The sequence below is a fragment of the Cherax quadricarinatus genome, chromosome 46, assembly GCF_038502225.1.
Source record: "Cherax quadricarinatus isolate ZL_2023a chromosome 46, ASM3850222v1, whole genome shotgun sequence".
NCBI classification, from domain to species: Eukaryota; Metazoa; Arthropoda; class Malacostraca; order Decapoda; family Parastacidae; genus Cherax; species Cherax quadricarinatus.
Genome location: NC_091337.1, coordinates 18,407,486 through 18,427,682, shown reverse-complemented (window position 1 = coordinate 18,427,682; position 20,197 = coordinate 18,407,486). Strand labels below are relative to the sequence as shown.

Sequence of the window (20,197 nt, the reverse complement as noted above, 5' to 3'; positions counted from 1 at the left end):
ATCAAGTGATCATCTTGTTCACTTAATCCTTCGAGCAGCAGTATACTCTTGAGTTCCCGCTTAGTTTTCCACAAGGTTTAAGGTGCTGGAAGGTAGTACTTTTGAGTTGCCTCCTAAGTTTGAGAAGTGTGAAGAGTTTGAGGAAGCCGAAGGGACCCCTTAGTTCCTACAATATTCATAAAGGTACTTCGAAAAATGGGTTAATCTGGCCTACGGTCTATAGAATATTGTGCACTTATGTTATGGCATTTATATATCACTCAGATGCAGATACTATATACATACATGTTTTTTTAGTGCAAAGTAACATGACGTTTCTTTTGAGTTAAATTTTTTAAAAGTTTCGGAAGCTAAGTTCTTCAGGAGAAAACTGGCTAAACTACGACTTAACCAAACCTAACCATACAACGGTTACTGTTAGTCTTGTGAGAAAAGAGAAGAGCACCCAGGACCTTACTAACCTTTTACTTATAATAAACAGGTGGGGGAAAGTAGTGAGGCCTATATTCTGGCCAAACTGGATAGTAAGGATCGAAGCGTAGTGCCTGGGATGGGAGAGCGGCCATGAGGGCCACGCATACAATGGCCAGGAGGAGCAGGAGCCACATGATGAAGGTAGATGTGTGGAGACGTAGTGTCGTAGGTAGTATTGACCTCCTCGTCTACGCAGTCACAACACTACTGACGCCTCGTCTCCAACCCACTCTTTTATCAATCAAAATCCCATCAACATTTAACTGTGTGGTAACCTGTCGTAGCAGCAGCCTCCAGTGATTTAGACGTAAAGCCCCAGATAATGAACAAGAATAATACTGTTATACAAACCATCAGTACCCTTGAAGAAGACCTGGACGCCTGTAACACTCTCTTGATTCAATAACTGGTTAGGTTAGGTTAGGTAAGGTTCGTCAGGAAACAGGACAAATGTTTCCTGACGCGGGTCTTAGTCAGATGATGACCCGCCTTTGGAGCTTTTGGTAATCTGACCGAGGCCTTCCGCTGGCTTACCGGTCCACCCCTTTAAAAATTATGGTCATTTATAACCAGTCTGTCTTCAATAACTGGTGCGACTCCCCTCTTCCTTGGATCAAAAGTAATTATCTCCTATTCCTCTGACACTGTATTACCCATGAGGGTTTAGCGTTTCCCCTTATTATTATTATGAAGTTCAACGATGAGAAATTTCAATTACTCCGATGTGGTAAACATGAGGAAATTAAAACTTCATCAGAGTACAAAACAAATTCCGGCCAAAAAATAGAGCGAAACACCAACGTCAAAGACCTGGGAGTGATCATGTCGGAGGATCTCACCTTCAAGGACCATAACATTGTATCAATCGCATCTGCTAGAAAAATGACTGGATAATGAGAACCTTCAAAACTAGGGAGGCCAAGCCCATGATGACACTCTTCAGGTCACTTGTTCTATCTAGGCTGGAATATTGCTGCACACTAACAGCACCTTTCAAGGCAGGTGAAATTGCCGACCTAGAAAATGTACAGAGAACTTTCACGGCGCGCATAACGGAGATAAAACACCTCAATTATTGGGAGCGCTTGAGGTTCCTAAACCTGTATTCCCTGGAACGCAGGAGGGAGAGATACATGATTATATACACCTGGAAAATCCTAGAGGGACTAGTACCGAACTTGCACACGAAAATCACTCGCTACGAAAGCAAAAGACTTGGCAGACGATGCACCATCCCCCCAATGAAAAGCAGGGGTGTCACTAGCACGTTAAGAGACCATACAATAAGTGTCAGGGGCCCGAGACTGTTCAACTGCCTCCCAGCACACATAAGGGGGATTACCAACAGACCCCTGGCAGTCTTCAAGCTGGCACTGGACAAGCACCTAAAGTCAGTTCCGGATCAGCCAGGCTGTGGCTCGTACGTTGGTTTGCGTGCAGCCAGCAGCAACAGCCTGGTTGATCAGGCTCTGATCCACCAGGAGGCCTGGTCACAGACCGGGCCGCGGGGGCGTTGACCCCCGGAACTCTCTCCAGGTAAACTCCAGGTAAAGCCCGAGCTTCGCTGTGGCCGGTCGAGCAGCGGGTGGCACTGGTTCACAGCTCCACACAGAAGGGTAGGAGTATACAACCTGTCTGTGACGAAAACTATGTTAACTAGTGTTGTTAGTTCACCTGTATTACATACTTATCAGTGTATTTTTTTTTATATTTTATTTAAAAAACACAGTATACATGGATGGTATACATAAATGATTTAAAACAAAAAACGCGAAAACTTTATATAAGAAGACAACATATAACTAAACAGAGGACTACCGGAACATATCTTAACCACAAAATAACTATATAACCAAAACCTGACAGTCTTATTCATATTGTATATGAAATTTTATATACAAAAACAATTTCATATAAACTAATGCATTGCACACACCATGGTACTATGATTATATAAAAATTTTATACAAAAAACAATATCATATAAAGTAATACATTGTGCACTCAATGGTACTATGGTTATATAAAATAACTAACAGAAACCTACATGAATCTTGAAATTGAAACATGATGTTCTTTATTTTTGGTTTTGCATATATTGAAAAAGGAATCAAAACATGTAAAAAGCCTTTAATAATTAACATAAGACATTTACAGATCTAGCATGTATGATTACATATGAGGAAACACTAAGACACCTAATACCCCGACCAACCCCATATTTAGTTTCTCAAACTAATTATAAACCCACAAAAAATATACCTTGCTTGTATACAGTGATATTAGTAAAGGTGCTTAATTGAACATCAACTGACTATATGTACCAGAAATGATAAAACAAAAAATACATGTGATATCAGTATCACTGGGTGAGGGAACAACATCCCACAAAAGCTGCTGCCCAAGGAACTTTAATGTCCAAAGATTACAATATAGAACATTATACATCTCAACCCTCCCCCCCCCCTCACAGTGGTGACCGCTACTACATATACAAAAACAATCTCAGGCAAATGAAACTTTTTGCCATTCATCAAAAGTTTACAATCATCACCAAAAAGTCTGCTTATGAACATTCCCCTTAAAGGCCAGTATAACGTTGTACTTTTAGTGGTGACATCAGCGTGGCTTCCGCTTACAAATGATTAAACTAAACCTAACGGGAATTCCAGGAAAGACCCAACATACTTCACCAAACCCCGGCCATAGTCGGGAACCAATTCAGTCTTGTTAGAGGCTGGAACATATACTGAAATATTGCTTTTTATCTGTATTATCAAAATGCATGACCATTTTAGGATTAATCCAAGATCTCAGTGCCACACAACACCACAACCATACACACACAGACGCACGGTACCATTCATAATACATACGCGTCACTCCCTAAAACCCGCCCTCTACCCTGAAGTCTCTAACATACCGTTTGGTGCTACCACGGGGGGAGTCCAGCCCCCCGTTGCCTTACCCCACTCCCAGTTGCAGCAACCTTTGAACAGTAAGACTTCGAAACTTTGCAGGAAAACTATTATCCCAACTTCTACCATATATGAGTTTATATCTGCAATACGTTCTGTAGATACCTGCCGCAATTGCCCTGATCCTAACTGATCCCCCGGTTTCCCGCATACCCCACGAGATATAGAGGAAATCAGCCACCACGTACATTATTGCTCTTTGTACCTCACTTGATACTCCGCTAACGTCCAATGTTAAGGCCCGTAAGGTTGAAATACTTCCCCCACTAAGAAAATCTAAAACCAGCCCCAACCACGAACGAACTTTGTCCAAGGTATCACAAAAGTAGACAGCATGAAAAGCTGTTTCTTCGAGACCGCAACGCAAGCAATCCGCCTCCCTTACCAAACCCATCCTATTTAAGACCGATTTTGATGCTAAAATCCCCATGACAAATCTGTACACCAATTCACGAACCCTTGGTGCCAACTTAAGTTTACAAAATCCTTCCCATATTTCCCCCCAATTATACAGCGGAAAAACAGACAATCCCTGTACAATTTCCTCACGACAACATATGCTGACCATTTGCCCCACCCGGATCCGTTGCGCATTTCTCAACTTTAACAACAAACGCAGCATGTCCTCACACTCGATTAATCCCCTGCCACTCCACCATTTACACATTTCGATCATTACCAGACCCACCCGGATGCCCTTCTCACCTCCCGCCCTGAGGAACTGCTGCTTTACATAGAGGGCCTTCACCCGTGGCCCCAAAGCCAAGAGACCTAAACCCCCACGACGAACATGGGTCATGACAACCTCCTGACTTAACCAAGCTCTCCCGAAACCCCAAACATAACGTAAGACCCTTCTCTGCAGTTCCTGAATATCCATATCTCTTAAAGGGTACACCTCAGCCACACCCCATACCTTACTATAAACAAGTGTATTAACCACTACTGTCCTGTGTTGCAACGAGACATCCCCAGCTCTTAACCCCCGAAGCCGATCTAAAGCCTTGTTAACCACCAATTCAGAGTTTACCCTTCGGCTCTCCCTCTCATCTGCCATGTACACGATACCACATATTCTAAGTTGCACCACGACTGACCACCCATACCTTTCGCCCAACCTCCTCCCCCACCCATGTACCCACCTCCAATAATTTCGATTTTGCCTTATTGACGCACGTGCCAGACTCTGCCCCAAAAAAACTCAACAATCCATCCCACGATCTGCAAATCCTCTTCTCCTTTTAACAAAATCGTGGTATCATCTATGTACTCGACCACACGCGCTGCATGGTCACTGCTCAGCGTTCCACGCCTCAAACCACCATCCACCAGCTCATAAAAGGGGTTTTGCATACAAGCAAAAAGCAGCTGGGAGAGGGGGCACCCTTGCCTCAAACCCCTTTCCATACAGACCGGCTGCCCCAATTTACCGTTTACCTGTACGCGTACCATAGCCGAGACATACAAGGTATCAACCCATCTTACAATCCCCTCTCCAAAACCCTGCTTCAATAAAATAAGCCTCAATAAATCCCTATCAACACTGTCATAAGCATTTTGCCAGTCAAGCCCGAGGACACCCCCTTCCCTTGACATTCCTCCAAAAACTCCCTAATACATACATGTCCGTCCCTCATGCTCCTACCTGGTATGCCTAGCTGTCCCTCGTGAATAACCGACCCCATAACCTTCCTCATTCTGTTTCCTAAAACTTTTGCAAAGATTTTATAGTCCGAGCACATAAGAGATATTGCTCTATATGCACTCAGACCCCTCCCCCCTCCCTTTTTGGGCACCAACACAACTACCCCCGTACTTTGTGACATACCTAACCTCCCCTCCGTGAGCATGCAATTTAATACATCAACCAAACAATGCTTAATACTTCCCCAATGTGCCCTATAAAAATCATTCGAAATGCAATCTATACCTGGTGCCTTTCCTATACTCATACTAAAAATCGCCTCCTCTACCTCCTCCACTCGAATTCTACCTTCTAATACCGTTCTATCCCTGTCACTTATAACTTTTCTGAAATCCCTCCTCACCAGGCCACCCGCATGGACCCCCCCTACTCCCTGCCGTAGCTTTTCCCCAAACCATAGATCCGCATAAAAACTCATGCTGTCCGTGGTGAGGAGTACTTGACCCGGCAGGTAACCACCCAAACCCGTGCATACTTCCAATTGCAAGAGGGATGTCGCCTGTTGTCTGACCCTAAATTTGCGTAAGACACAACCCGAAGGTTTGTCACCCCATAGCACTTCTTCCATACCTGCTCTGACTCTAACCGCATTGAAACGTTCGTTGTGAATTTCTGCAAGTCGACTACGAAGATGTTTAATGTCGTCATACCTACTACTCCCGCCCCCCACATAGTAATCATTTAGTTGCCCCTCCAGATAGTTTTGCAGCCCATACCTCCACCTCGCCTCCTCTTTTCCCTGCTTCTTATAATAACTCGCTATTCCGGGTTTGGCACGCGTTTCCCACCATTCCAACAAACATTCACCTGCCCGTCGCATTTCCCAGATATTCTTCCACCAGTCCTGAAAAACGGACCCATCCCTCTCCCCCTCCAATAGCCGCACGTTCAGTTTCCAATAACCTGGATAAACCCTGATCATTCCATCCCAGTTCAAGTCCGCTAGCACTGCACGGTGATCTGAAAACCCCACATCAAAGGTCTGTATGTGCTCAACTCTAATTCCTTGTGTTACATAAAGTCTATCCAGACGGGCTGCATAGCCCCTGCGAACGAACGTATGCTCCACGCCCCACCACATCATAAACCCCTGCATCCCCCAGCAGATTCCATAAGAGAGGTAAAACGCACCCCGCCCCCCCTCGACTCAACATCACCATGGTGGATAACGCAATTCCAATCCCCACCCATGACAGTAATGAACGGCAAACCCCGAGTGTAAAATGTTAAAGCCTCCCTCACAAATTCTATTTTAACTTTAGTGTTGCTTTCTGCAGGCATGTAAACGCCAATAAAACAAACCCTCACCTCACCCCAGTAACCATCTACCCTCACCACCCTCCCACCTCCCCCCTCCTCCCATCTCAAGACACACCAAGGGCTGGACTCCTTCACCGCTGTAGCTACCCCACCCTTTAATTTTAAAGAACTGCTAACATACATTCGGTAGCCTTTTAACCGTAACTCTCGCCCAAACTTATAATTGTGTTCTTGTATGAAACATACGTCCACAGCGTACCTGCGCAAGAACCACTCCATCCACACACACTTAAACTCTGCCCGCAGGCCAATTACATTGATGGTAACACACTTGAATTCACAAAAGGAGGTTTTCCTCTATGTTTGTGGGTCTTTCCCGTTCCCACACGTACATTACACTGACCTTTGATCTTTGACCTCCCAAGGCCCCCCTCACTTCCCCGTGCCCTACCTATATGCTGGGCGCTTGCCACAACCCCGTCTGCAAGAGGCGCCTCAGCCACTTTCGACCATAATTTCTTCCCTGGACGCTGTCCCGGTGTCAGGACCTCGTCCATATCCGACACTCCTGCCGTCCGTTTGCGGGAACCACCTTCCACACACATCTCCTCACCACACGAAGCCTCCTGGTGGACTTCCACAACCACCTCATGCAACCGTGTCTCCCATATTTTGCGAATCATCCTTCACCACTTCTTGACACTCCGGTGGAACGTCTGGGCTATGCTCTGCCCCATCCAGGAGATCGTTTAGCACGTTCTCCAGCAAACTTTCCTGTGACAACTCCACAGGCTCTGTAGGCCCCACAGGTGGTGTGGGCACGTTTGTAGTGTCCACTGACAGGGTGGCACACGCCATAGACCGTGTCTCCTCTTGTTGTACTTCCTCACTCCAAAGCTTAGGTCCTTGTTCAGGCGAGGGACCAGTCTCCAGATCAAAGGCCTCGGTTCATAGGACCACAGGAGAAGGTTCCCGGATGCATACAACCAGGCGTCTGGAGCACTGAGCAGCCATATGGTCATACGAGTTGCATAACCTGCATGTCTTACGTTGGCCTGCATAGTGAACAAAAACTTGGGTCCTGTAGTGTTCTAGATGAACGTAAGATGGAATCGGCTGTTTTAATATCATCTTGAGGGTGCAGGAGCCTTCCGGGAGCCCCTCGTATGGGCCCTCCCTCCACACTCCCTTGGTCGCTGCATGTACCATGCCGTATTTACCAAAAACTTTCCGAATAACATACTCCGCCTCGAAAGGCACGTTCCTTACTTTGACCCAGGTGACGTATGTGGAGACGTCATGCAGGCATACCTCTACGGCTGAATTCACCTCCATTTTCCTCTCTTGAAAAGCTTCCACAATCTTGGAGTAAAAGCCGGCATTTGCGAATTTTACAAAAAACCTCGACATCCCATTGAGAGCCACACCATATAATTCCTCAGTGGGGATGCCGTAGACGTCGCGAATAATGGTAGGCAACAAAACATGCATCGTTGCACCACTGAGAGAGCCACGAATGAATTCAACACAGACCGTGTTTACTCTTCTACCCTGACGATCCGCCATCTTGCGTACTGTAGTACACGGTTCGCCACCAGGTGTAAGCAGGAGCAGGCTCAGAAAGCGTCCTCTCAGCCCGCAGGTTGAGAGACGAATGATTATCAGTGTATTCCAGCCAAGTATAAAGGTGAGCTTAAATTAAATAAGTCAGCCTGGGCAGTCGAATATGGCTTTTTTTCATGAGTTATCTAAAGTATTTAGTAAATGGTATTAATCAGCGGGAGTTACTGTCTTTAGTGATCTCCTGCTGTTAGTGCTACCAGTCAACATTTTAGATGGTCACGTTTTTATAATCATGTACTTGAGTCTGTGGTTGAAACAGTTAAATTGGTACATACGTAGGTAGTCCCGTAGCTCGATCACTAGCGCATTCAGCTCACACACTGAGGTCTGGAGATCGAATCCCCGGTACGGCTGGAAAACATTAGGACGTGTTTCCTTAAGACACCTACTGTCCATGTTTATCTATCAGTATAAAATGGGTACCTGGGTGTTAGTCGACTGGTGTGGGTCGTATCCTGGGACAAAAAGTGACCTAATTTGTCCGAAATTCTCTGCATAACAAGCGGCTTTTTATATAGTAGTATGTCATTAATGTCAGCTAGGCCTGTATACCTTGTACATGTACTTGTAGAAATAAAGATATTACTACTATTATTATTATTTGAAGTGACTGAACAAATTTCAGAGTCAATACTTCTATTTTCTCCTCACGACAATACTCTGGGGACAAGAGTCTCGGAGGAAAATCTTTCCAGGTGATTTCAGGAGTGATATTGTAGGTAATGAACATCAACATGACTACAAACAACAGTCACAGGTAACTAATTTCAAAGGTAAAATATCTGAGCCTTTGAAATGCAAGTGTTGTCATAATCTATGTCATATAATTTCAGACTGCTTCAAGCTACAGAAGCAGCCTTCAGATAATGGAAAGTCTAGAAACACGGAGAAGTCAAATAAACAGAAATCAATGAGATATATTTTACTTTTGGTGGATTGTAACGTGTTCTAGGATAATATGGATGAATATTTAAGCAGAATGTATAACCAGAGTAAGATGGTCTTACATAAAACAGTTACACATGTGACTTGCTACTTTTAGAGATTCTGATGCATATTGTCCTTCGTTGAGATGATGTTCTTCCAGCACTGGGAGACACCTATCTCAACCAAAAGGTTTTACAGGAAACTTATGGTGGTGTAATCATTTCTGTTCCACTATATATGATATATATTGGTCCACAATACTGTAGAGAACATTTAAATGTGGGATTGTCAGGGTGATTCTAAAGGACGCTTGAGTCTGAGCTTGCTACCATCTGCAGCTCATAAGACTGCCATCCCCACGAGCCCATTTGAGGCGGGGTAGATGGCAGACCAGAGGCCTAGCTTCTCCCTACGAGCTCCGTGAGGGCGGGGAATGTTGCTAGGCCTGGGGACACTTGGTCCCAAAGATGAGGAGGCACTGTACCTCCTCCGATGGGAGACTTAAGTCTCGAGACACTCCCCAGATAGGGAGCCAAGGCCGGGTCACCACTACTTGGAAAAGACCCGGGCCGGGAGAATACCGGCGAATAAAAAAAAAAAAAAAAAAAAAAAAAAAGGACGCTTTGTTGACATATTTCCAAGATTCGCCTTGTGACCAGATACTATCATTATTATAATGGTGATCATCCCCGGCAGACGGTCACTCAATAATTTCTTTTTCACATCGATATCTTAATTTGACTTGAAAAAAAAAAGTATGTTCGTAAAACACTTATACGTATTTGGTTGTCATCGTTGTGTGGCTCATTTGGGAACCATTTTCATTATTAATGGGGAGGGAGGGGGAGGGGGGATGCGCAATATTACAATGTAAAAAGGAACTTGACCTATTTTAAAACAAGCATTTCTTAGGTTCAGAAATTTCTTGCTACAACCTTTGTAATATTATATAAATGTGTATAGTACAGTACGTTTTATTTTTTTTAATATGAATGTTTTATGAAAATCTCTTCAAAACCCTTCAGTGTGAGGCCTTCATGCTCAAGGGCTCTTGATCTAAGGAAATGGAGCTACCCACCAATTCCTTTGATCAAACTAGATTACCTTCCACTCCCCAGACGCTGTATGACCCTTATGAGTTTAGGACTTTCCCATGAATATAATAATTCCTTGAAGCACTTTTCGTGCCACTTTACCCCAGACTGTCAACAGTCACTGACCTTCTTACTATAATACCGATAAGTTGATAAGCAACACACCTGTGTAACAGTTAGGTATCTTTATTCCGAAACGTTCTGTCTAAACAATAGGCTTCTTCAGCGGAGTACAGAGGAGGCAGCAGAAATAGAGATGTAGCGACGATATAATCAGTCCATCACCCTTGAGGTGATCACATTTTGAGGTGGTCAGTCCCTCAGCTGATCGACTGACCACCTTTAAGGGTGATGGACTGATTACATCGTTTTTATATCTCTAATGTTTCTGCTGCCTTCTCTGTACGCTACTGAAGAAGTCTACTGTGTAGACGAAACATTCCGGAATAAAGATGCCTAACTGTTATACATGTGTCTCACTTAAAATAATTTTTTCAAAGAAAATATTATAGATAAGACTTACTATTTTAGTGTTTGTGTCGTTCTTGTTTTTAGTCGTAGCTGGAGATCTTACTTAATAAATCAGTTATAGTTTGTCATGTTCACTGTTGTAATAACTACGAAATAAATTAGTGTACTTCATTAACGCTAAATAATACAAGGTTTAAGCTTGCTCACTTCACTTCAAATGGAAAACTGAAATTAATTATATCTATAACGTGTTGAGAATTTCTAACCAAGACAGGACTCGCAGCTGTGGCTTAAAATTCGACAAATTTATAATTAGAAAGGATATAGGAAAGCACTAGTTTGACATTAATAGTTATAGATGAGTGAAATGAACTCCTAAGTGGCATCATTAAAGCTAGAATTTCAGGTAGCTTTAAAAATATGTTAGAAAGGTTCATGAGCAAGTGTGACTCAGATCTGCCTAATATTTCATTAATGGTATACAAAGTCCCTTAACCTTGGTGAGTGTTCAGTTCCATAACCTCGATCACTGAGTGAGGTTATGGATCTGTTTGTTCAGTAACAAACAACTGTGTTATACATACAATTTTGGGCGACACGGGATATAAATAACTCTGTAATATATTGATGCTCTTTACTCACAGAAGGAAGACAACAAAGTACATGAAAGGAACACACACACAGGTATACTTACACACGCGCGCGAGCGCGTGTGTACACAGGGATTACGGAACAAACATTTCATTAAGAGTTAAAGTTAACATAAAGCAGAAGCCGAATTATGAATTCAGATAACAGGGATAATCACTATATTTCAATCAACGGAGGAAGATCATAGGTAGTCAGTCAACAGGACCCAGTCAACTGATGCCAATAAATGGGAGCAAGTTAACTGGGGCCAGCTAACAGAAGTCATCAACGGGAGTCAGTAGATATACACGTGAAGTTAAACTCTCGGACCTTCATCTTTTTATATAGTAGTAAATGTCTGGATGTTGGTAGTCGACTTCTTGGTGGTGGTCGACTTTTTAGTGGTGGTCTACTTCTTGGTGGTGGTCGACTTTTTAGTGGTGGTCTACTTCTTGGTGGTGGTCGACTTTTTAGTGGTGGTCTACTTCTTGGTGGTGGTCGACTTTTTAGTGGTGGTCTACTTCTTGGTGGTGGTCGACTTTATAATGGTGTTGGACACGGACATTGGATTATTTTGATGGTCTTCTGGATATCACTGGCCATCGTCCGAGAATGTTATGTCAGCTGAGGAATGGAAATATTTGATAAATACATATTGTTAAATAAGCGAAATATTCAATCAATATGTATAATTTAGCTTTTCAGATTTACTGGCGAAACAGAATCCTATAAATGATGTACACAGACGTCAGTAAATGTGTTTATTGTTTGTATAAATGGTTTAGAAAAACCGACAAGTTGATGAATGAGAGACTTGTCCAACATATGAGAATTTATATTGTGGAAACGTTTCGCCAGCTAGTGGCTTCTTCAGTCCAATACACAGAAGTCTTGATAAACGATACCGCGGACAGGGTTAGAACCCGCGATCAGAGGGTTTGCGGGTTCTAACCCCGCCCATGGTATGGTTTGCTTGCAATCGTGTAATTGCGATTTCGTGAATCATCAGTCTTGATTACAATACTTTCATCAAGATTAGTGGACTGAACACATCGGCTCCAGGCTGAGCTAAGGGACTGATTACCTCAAACTCCTCTTCTGGCCACTGTCTGGCGAAACGTTTCCAGAATATAGATACCAGTGTTGTATAAATGTATATTGCTTTCCACGTCTTTCATCTGAAATTATAAGATTTCACTAAAATAAGTTAGAGTAACCGAAAATTAGAATACTTGTTAACTTTCTTTATGGTCCAAATCACATTACAACGAAAATAACCCATGGAGATAAAAATAGGTTACTGGGACAACGTATACCTTGGTCACTCTAAATGGAGTAGACTAAGATCCGGGGACCGAAACGTATCCAGTAAAAATGTCCTGAGTGTATGCACTCGTGTTTGGACTTCTGACTTTGTAGTGAATATTTGCTCTTGCATAAGCTATAAGGGAAAGATAAGCGAGGAATTCTTGTGTTGTGAGTCTTACACCAGATATCATCACTGGCAAACATGGCAACTGTCATAGAGGAACCTATTTCTGCAGGTGATGGAAATGATGATAGCTTCCAGACCTTTAAAAGTAAACAAAAGAGAAAAAGTGAGAAAGGGCTAGAGCGTCGACGTAGTCAGACTCACTTGACTCGTACACAGTGTGATACTAAACGTCCTTGGTGCACAGAGGCTGCAAGAAGTCTTTCTTCAAAGGAAGAATGTGTTAAGCTGAACTTCCCTGACAACACCCCGCTGCCTGCTAAGTGTGCATGGCTAATGGCAGCTGTAAACAAGCATCCTAACTCAAGGATCCAATTTAGGAAAAACACACACAACTTTGTGTTTGTGGAACAGAATGCAGAACTGATCAATGATCTACTTAGTACACCTTATGGGGATATTAAGCTGCTCCGACCTCAATCAGACACTCACCACTTTAAAAAATGGGTCAGTATCATAATCTTTGGATACCCTCTCTGCATGGACCCATCCCATCTGACTCTAAGTGAGCATATCATCAAGCCTAAAAGACTTAAAGGAAAATCCCAAATTATTGCCAGTTGGGTGGGTCCTGTGCCCCTCCCCCGGAATATCTGGGTGCATGGTTTACGTTTTCTAAACATCGAAGTGTACCTACCCCCTAAACGTAGGTGTTACAAATGCCAGCACTATGGCCATGTTGCAGTAGACTGTGGAATACTACATTCTTGGTGTGGTAAGTGTGCTGGGAAACATTCCACTAGAGAATGCACAGTAGGCCCTGACAGCCAAAAATTTAAGTGTATTAACTGTAAAGAAGTTGGGGTTACAGTTTCCCACAAGGACTGCAGTCAGAACCCAAACAACCTTCGAGGTAAACCTGATAACAGTCCTTTAATGGTAACTGAGGATGGGGCCATCCAGTCTACCACGGCCAGATCTGAGACTGAACCTCTGCAAAGTGTGCAAGAACCCCACCTCACTGCAAAGAATTCTGGTGATACCAGAATGCCATCACACACACCAGCTGTGGAGGAGCTAGCCATCCCTGCTAGCACATATGGAACTACTGGTCTGCCACTACAGATACCTATGGCTACACCTGAATATGGGGATGAGTTTGTCATTTCTCCCAATACACACAACTACAACAGTCAGACGGACACCACACAGGTAACCTCCCTGGAAATTGGAGATGAGTCAGATGCACAGGACCTACCTGCAATGAATGATGAAACAGAGAACACTAATGTAACCATGGTACCTGTTAAGGTGATAGGTGTTAAAGGAAGCACTAACCCAGAAGTGCCATCCTCCGGAGAGGCATTGGATCCGCCTGACCTTCCTCATATTATAACAAATTTCCAGAAAAAAATTGAGCATCTTGAACAGATCCTGACAAGTTTAATAAATATATGTAATCAGGATGATGCTCTTGAGCATGGTGATGATGTCAAAAGTGCAGCAATCCCCGTTCAGCTTCCAGCAATTTGTGAGAAAGAAGCCCATAACTCTTGCCTTCAAAACTTGCCTCATAACTGGCTGCTAAAATGCCGAAAAATGCTTAAAAATAAAGGTTCTGAAGATAAAGACGTACAAACTATGCTATTTGCTCTTAAGTGTCTGCACACTGCAGTCAAAGCATAATAGTTTAATCATCTTATGAGCAAGAGATTGTAATAACTCACTACAATGGATACATTACAAATCTTTTCATGGAACATTGCTTCCATCAGGAAGCGGTTGCCTGACTTACATCATATTAGTGCAACCAAGAATATTGATGTCATCTGTTTGCAGGAATGTAGATTGAAAGATGGAGCACCTCCACCAAACTTGCCTGGATATGCAGCTTATAACCTAAGGTCAACCAACTGTTGTGTGATGTATGTCAGAAAGAACTTGCCACATTCACTCCTTTCCTTGCAGAGTCGAGTTAACATGCAGTATCATGGTGTCAAAGTATATGCAGGCGATTTTTCCATAAACATTTTTAATCTCTATGCCCCAGCGAACCAGCTTCGACCTGATGCTTTACCAGATCGCATCAATAGTGAACCTACCATCATTCTTGGAGATTTTAATGCCAGACATAAGAATATTGGTGGGTCTATTACAAACACCAATGGAACTAAACTAGTGAGATTGCTGAATGAGCATGATAATGTTCGAATTGTGGGCACTACTGAGCCTACTCACATATATGGTGGCATACTAGATCTGTGTCTTGGATTTAATACATCATATACGATACATGACTCTGTCATAGTTGATGATCTTCTATCTGATCACTTCCCAAGACTAACAACTGTCAATCTTGATCACATCTCCAGCAATCAAGGAGCTAAATACAGAAGGAGGAAACTTATTCTCAAACCAGAACACAGAGACAACTTTATTAACCACTTGGATCAATGGTATAAGAATTACGAGCCCACTGGCACACAAAAATTTAATGATGATATAATTACCACTATTGAGAGTGTTCTCACAGATCAAGTGGGCAGGAATAGGAAACAAAGACCCTCCACTATAAATAACAATAAAAACCAATGTAAATACTATAATGATCCACAGCTGCGCAATCTAACACATGCAGCTAGGAGGATTGGTAAAGCATACCGTGAATGTAGAACCCCAAACCTGCTTAGAACGTTCCAAGCTGCACTAACAAATGCAAGGAATAGAAAGGAAGAACTTAGGCAACAGGAATGGGAACAGTTTGTTAGTGGATTAAATAGGTCCACCCCTCTGAGTTTGGCTTGGAAAGGTATAAATAAAATAACCAGGAAAAAGACTGGCAATGTTGCTCATCCCTTTCCTCTTGAAAAAGCAAATGACCTCATAAATGACTGGTCCAAAACATCCAGGCATGAAAGCCTTCCATCTCATATTAGAAAAAATTTAGAGAGTACTTCTGAAGAAATGTTGAAACTGATTAATTTTATGAGCCAAAATATTGATGAGAGTGATTGCCTCTTTACCGAGTATGAATTAGATAATGCATTAACCAAAGGTCGATCAATTGCTCCTGGAGAGGATGGTATAACCTATGATATTCTCAGAACTCTAAGGCACGTGCCTGATAACCCTTTGTTGGCACTGTATAATCTCAGTTACATTGAGGGCGTTCTTCCTACTTCCTGGACCAATAGTCTCATTGTACCTATCCCTAAGCCCCAACAGCCTGATACATTTAGGCCGATCTCCTTAACTAGTTGTCTTTGCAAAACTTTTGAAAGAATGATGCTTAACAGATTGTACTACAGAATCAGACATCAACTTTCCCCCTACCTCTATGGGTTCATGAAAGGTAAAAGTGTGCAGAACTGTATTTCCACCTTTCTCACTGCACACACCTCTACTAGTTTTACCACTTTTCTTGATCTAAAATCTGCATTTGATATTGCAAACAGAACCGTTATACTACATGAACTAGCCAAAATGAATATTGGTGGTAGCTTACTCTGCTGGATAATAGGATACCTGTCAAATAGAGTATCCTCTGTCCTTTACCAAGGCTTCAGAAGTGATTCTAAAGAAATGTCTTTAGGTACACCGCAGGGAGGAGTTCTTAGTCCCATGCTATTTAATATTCTGATTAATGCTCTCCTAAATGCTCTACCTGCCTCACCTAAGCATATAGCTATAAGCTATGCTGATGATATCATGATCCATACAACAGGGCATAAGAAGATGAATACCATTCTTAATGAAGTTCAAGCAATTTGTAATCGACTAGGCCTCATAATATCTTCCTCTAAAACAAAGATATTAACAAGCAAACGACATCCCCCGCCCATCTATTTGCAGGGTAAAATCATTAGCTACGTTAAAACTTACAGATATCTTGGTGTAGATGTACCCTTTAACAAATCCACTATACCACAACTAAACAAGAAATGTAAAGCTAGGCTAAATGCTCTCAAAGCTGTTGCTGGCTACAATCCCAACTATGGTGCTAATGTGAGAATCGTGAGAATGATGTACATAGCCTATGTTAGGTCCTTAATTGATTATGCTGCTCCCATGTTGATATTAGCTAGAGAAAGTTCCCTCCGACCCTTGGAGTTAATGCAAAATGAAGCTCTCAGGACTATTCTTGGCTGTCCCAGATCTACAAAAGTTCTTAACATGAGGAAGGAGCTTGGTATTTCTAGTATCAGTGATAGGATTGTTGAAATTAACACTGTACTCGGTATTAGAATGTTGAGAAACGAACCAGACACTGTCACAGTGAATCTTACCAAGTGTCTAGAGGTAAATACACACAGATCTAAATGGATTGTGAAAACGTGCAATTGCATTAAGTTTTATAACCTGCATGAACTGTATCACTGTAGGCAACAAGAGCATTTCACCCCTCCATGGAAGATGTGTTCATTTAATATCACATACCTACAAGTCCCTCCCAAGAAGCTCATTGCTAGTAATCCCTTCCTTAAATCTCTTGTTAGAGCAACTGCTCAAGAAGAAATTTTTCGCCTAGCTGGTAGTAATAAGTTATCACAAGTTATATACACTGACGGATCTAAACAGGAGTCTTCTGGCAGGGCTGCATCTGCTCTTGTTGCCACCTCCCTAGTTAAGAACGATAATAAATTTGTTGAGTTAGGCATAAGAATTAACAACTGGGCGTCTACACTGCAAACTGAATTGTTTGCAATCCTAATGGCGCTAAAGCTAACCTATGACACTGAGCTTGACTCTATCATCATTACTGATTCTATGTCATCATTGAAGGCTCTTGGCTCATATAATGACTCCAACAACATGCTCATTGGGGAAGCCAGGTATAGATACTCAAAAATTAGGGACAAAGGAATTAATGTACAATTGCTATGGATCCCATCACACATTGGATTACTCCTTCATGATAAAGTTGATATGTTAGCCAAGAAGAGTATCCAGAAGGAGAACGTAGAATATAACTTTGGTATAACTGTGTCTAGCATTAGGAATAATATTAGGAGAGAAGTAAATAATGAAGATGATTGTTATAGGAATGCAGTTAGAAGCCTGAGTAGATCTATAACCCACTATGATAACATGAACGTAGATAAGTATGTTTATGGAGCAACTTGCAATGTGAACAGACTGACTGATGTTGTAGTGGCCAGGCTTAGGCTTGGTTACAAGTACTTCTGGCAGTTTGGGAGACACACAGATGATGATCAAACTAAATGTAAATTATGTGATCAGGCATATGGTCACTCTCTTGAACACTATGTGCTTAATTGTCCACTTATTGAGGAATACAGAGACAGACAGTATAATAACCTATGTGACATGTCAAGATATCTTATTAATGAAAATAAGATACCAGATATACTAAGCAAATTTCCTAAATTTGCTTGTAACAGATAAGTGAACTATAGATATGTAGATATAAATCCATATGTATTCCTGTTAACCCTTTGGGGCCTAGTTCCTAGGCCTTTTGTGTATCCACATGCTCTCGCGCTACCGTCCACAGGATGGATATGGGGTGCACAATAAACTAGCCACTTCGGTGGCAAAATCTAAAAAAATCGTGTTCTGTCATCCATATTGTCCATACCATTATATCTTTTATATGTGTTGTGTCTTGAGACATTATTTGTGCTTGCATGCTGAGTTCGTCCCTTTGTTTACATCTGACTTTGTGGGACAATCCCAGTTGTTCGCTTGGTATATAAAATTGTTTCGCAGTGCAGTATTTTATTGGTCTATATGTTGCATTATAAACAGTGTTGCCTGCATTATCCTCCTAATCTACCTTGCATTATAGTAATTTACTATAATTATTGGCGGTTCCTTTCGTCTGTGTATTTGTAAGTTGTAATATCTGTGATTATTTTTTTGAATGATGATAAAGTTCTTATTCTTTACACGAAACATGTGCGTGACGTGTCATCCAAAATATTAATCATCTTTTAATGTTAATGCGATGATGGAAGGACCCAGCAATATTTCATCTTAGAGATAACACGCGATTTGAAGAGAATCATCATGGGCCTGGCAACTCTAGTTTTGAAGGTTCTCATTATCCATCCTATCATTTTCCTAGCAAATGTGGTAGATACATTGTTGTGATCTTTGAAAGTGAAACTCTCTGACATTACTACCCCTAGGTCCTTCACATTAGTTTTTCTCTCTGTTGTGTGGTTGGGGGTTTGTGTTGAACTCTGATACAGTTTTAATTTCCTCGAGTTTTCCATAGTAGAGTAATCGAAGTTTGTCTTCATTGAACTTCATACTGTTTTCTGCGGCCCATTTAAAATACTCAAGCATCAGACATCACTGGACCTCGTCCTATCTAAATCACCTGATTTCCTTATCATATATAATTTGGTTTATCTGTTTTCTGTACAGCAAAATATCCACCAATTAAATGTTCTAGAGTGACATTTGCGTCTTTAATCCTAATTTGTTGTGTGAAAGTTGACCATTCGTTTTTCCATAGTATCATTTGTTTTGTAACTCTTGAAATAAAGTTATTGCATATTATTACGAATACTTGTGGTGCCCTTTACCATGAAAACAAGTATTAAATGTTATTGTTTTGGTAAATTCAAACTATTTTGTTTAATGGTGTTAAAAAATGTATTTACAACTATGAAATGTTAATATGTTATGTAAAAGTGTACATAACTTTACGAAATATACGTGACTGAGCTTTAGTATATAACTAATGTTAAGAAAAATAACTAATTCCTCGACTTCTAAAATAATAATTGATGGGTAACTTAGTTACGTATCCCTTTACTAACCATTTACTTGCCAGGCCTGTATCTGGGCCTCGGCAAGTAGGGACGCTGATGCCGGCCCGCCTGGGACGGCACGGCAGCCAGGAGAGCCACCATAACAATGGCTAGGAGATGTAGCAGACGCATGGTGGAGGTACGGTTGTATCGAAGTTAACTGTGTTCTGCTACTGCGCTGTGCTCCTGCAGTCATCCTTTCTTATATTCATCAATATCGCAGCATTATTTAACTATGTGGCACCTTGGCGTAGGAGCATCCTTGGGTTATGAATGTGAAATGCCCATAAAAAAAAGTGAAAAATAACTTGATACGTATCAGTCGCCGTCGTCACCAAGAGGAATTCCCACACCCCAAATATCCCGTGTCTCGCTGGAACATAATAATAAGAGGAGCACTAGAGCAAGCCTACTGGCCCATACTTGGCAGATCCCTCTCAAACCCATCCCTTCTCACTCGCATTTTAATTTTACTTTTAAAGATAAGTACTCGGCAAATTGTTCCACTCATCTACAACTCTAGTGCTATAGTAGATCAGTACTTTCCTAAGTCCTATCTAAATCTGTATTTATCCAATTTGAATCCAGTGTTTCGAGTTATTTCTTGATTAGATGTCCTCAGCATTCTCTTTTTGTCTTTTTTTTTTGTTGGTACTGATGGTATATAAAGTACTTCAAAGTGGAAGCGGTACATCACTTATACAATCTCCGACGCTCCGGGAAACAGTGACAGATCACCATCCGGCAAAGACCTGTGTCAGGACTACGTTCCTAGCAAATATACATATTATCATCATATTTTATTGTCTGAATCGTCTTGA

The 20,197-nt window shown here is 41.8% G+C and overlaps 1 long non-coding RNA gene across 1 annotated transcript; it reads right to left on the bottom strand.

Moving 5' to 3' along the window:
* Positions 1 to 11,152: 11,152 nt before the first annotated feature.
* Positions 11,153 to 19,719, bottom strand: LOC128696711 (uncharacterized). The gene is made up of 2 exons (XR_011393208.1): positions 19,386 to 19,719; positions 11,153 to 11,786 (listed from the first exon to the last, which is right to left on the bottom strand). It is a non-coding gene; the product is annotated as an uncharacterized lncRNA (long non-coding RNA).
* Positions 19,720 to 20,197: the final 478 nt, after the last annotated feature.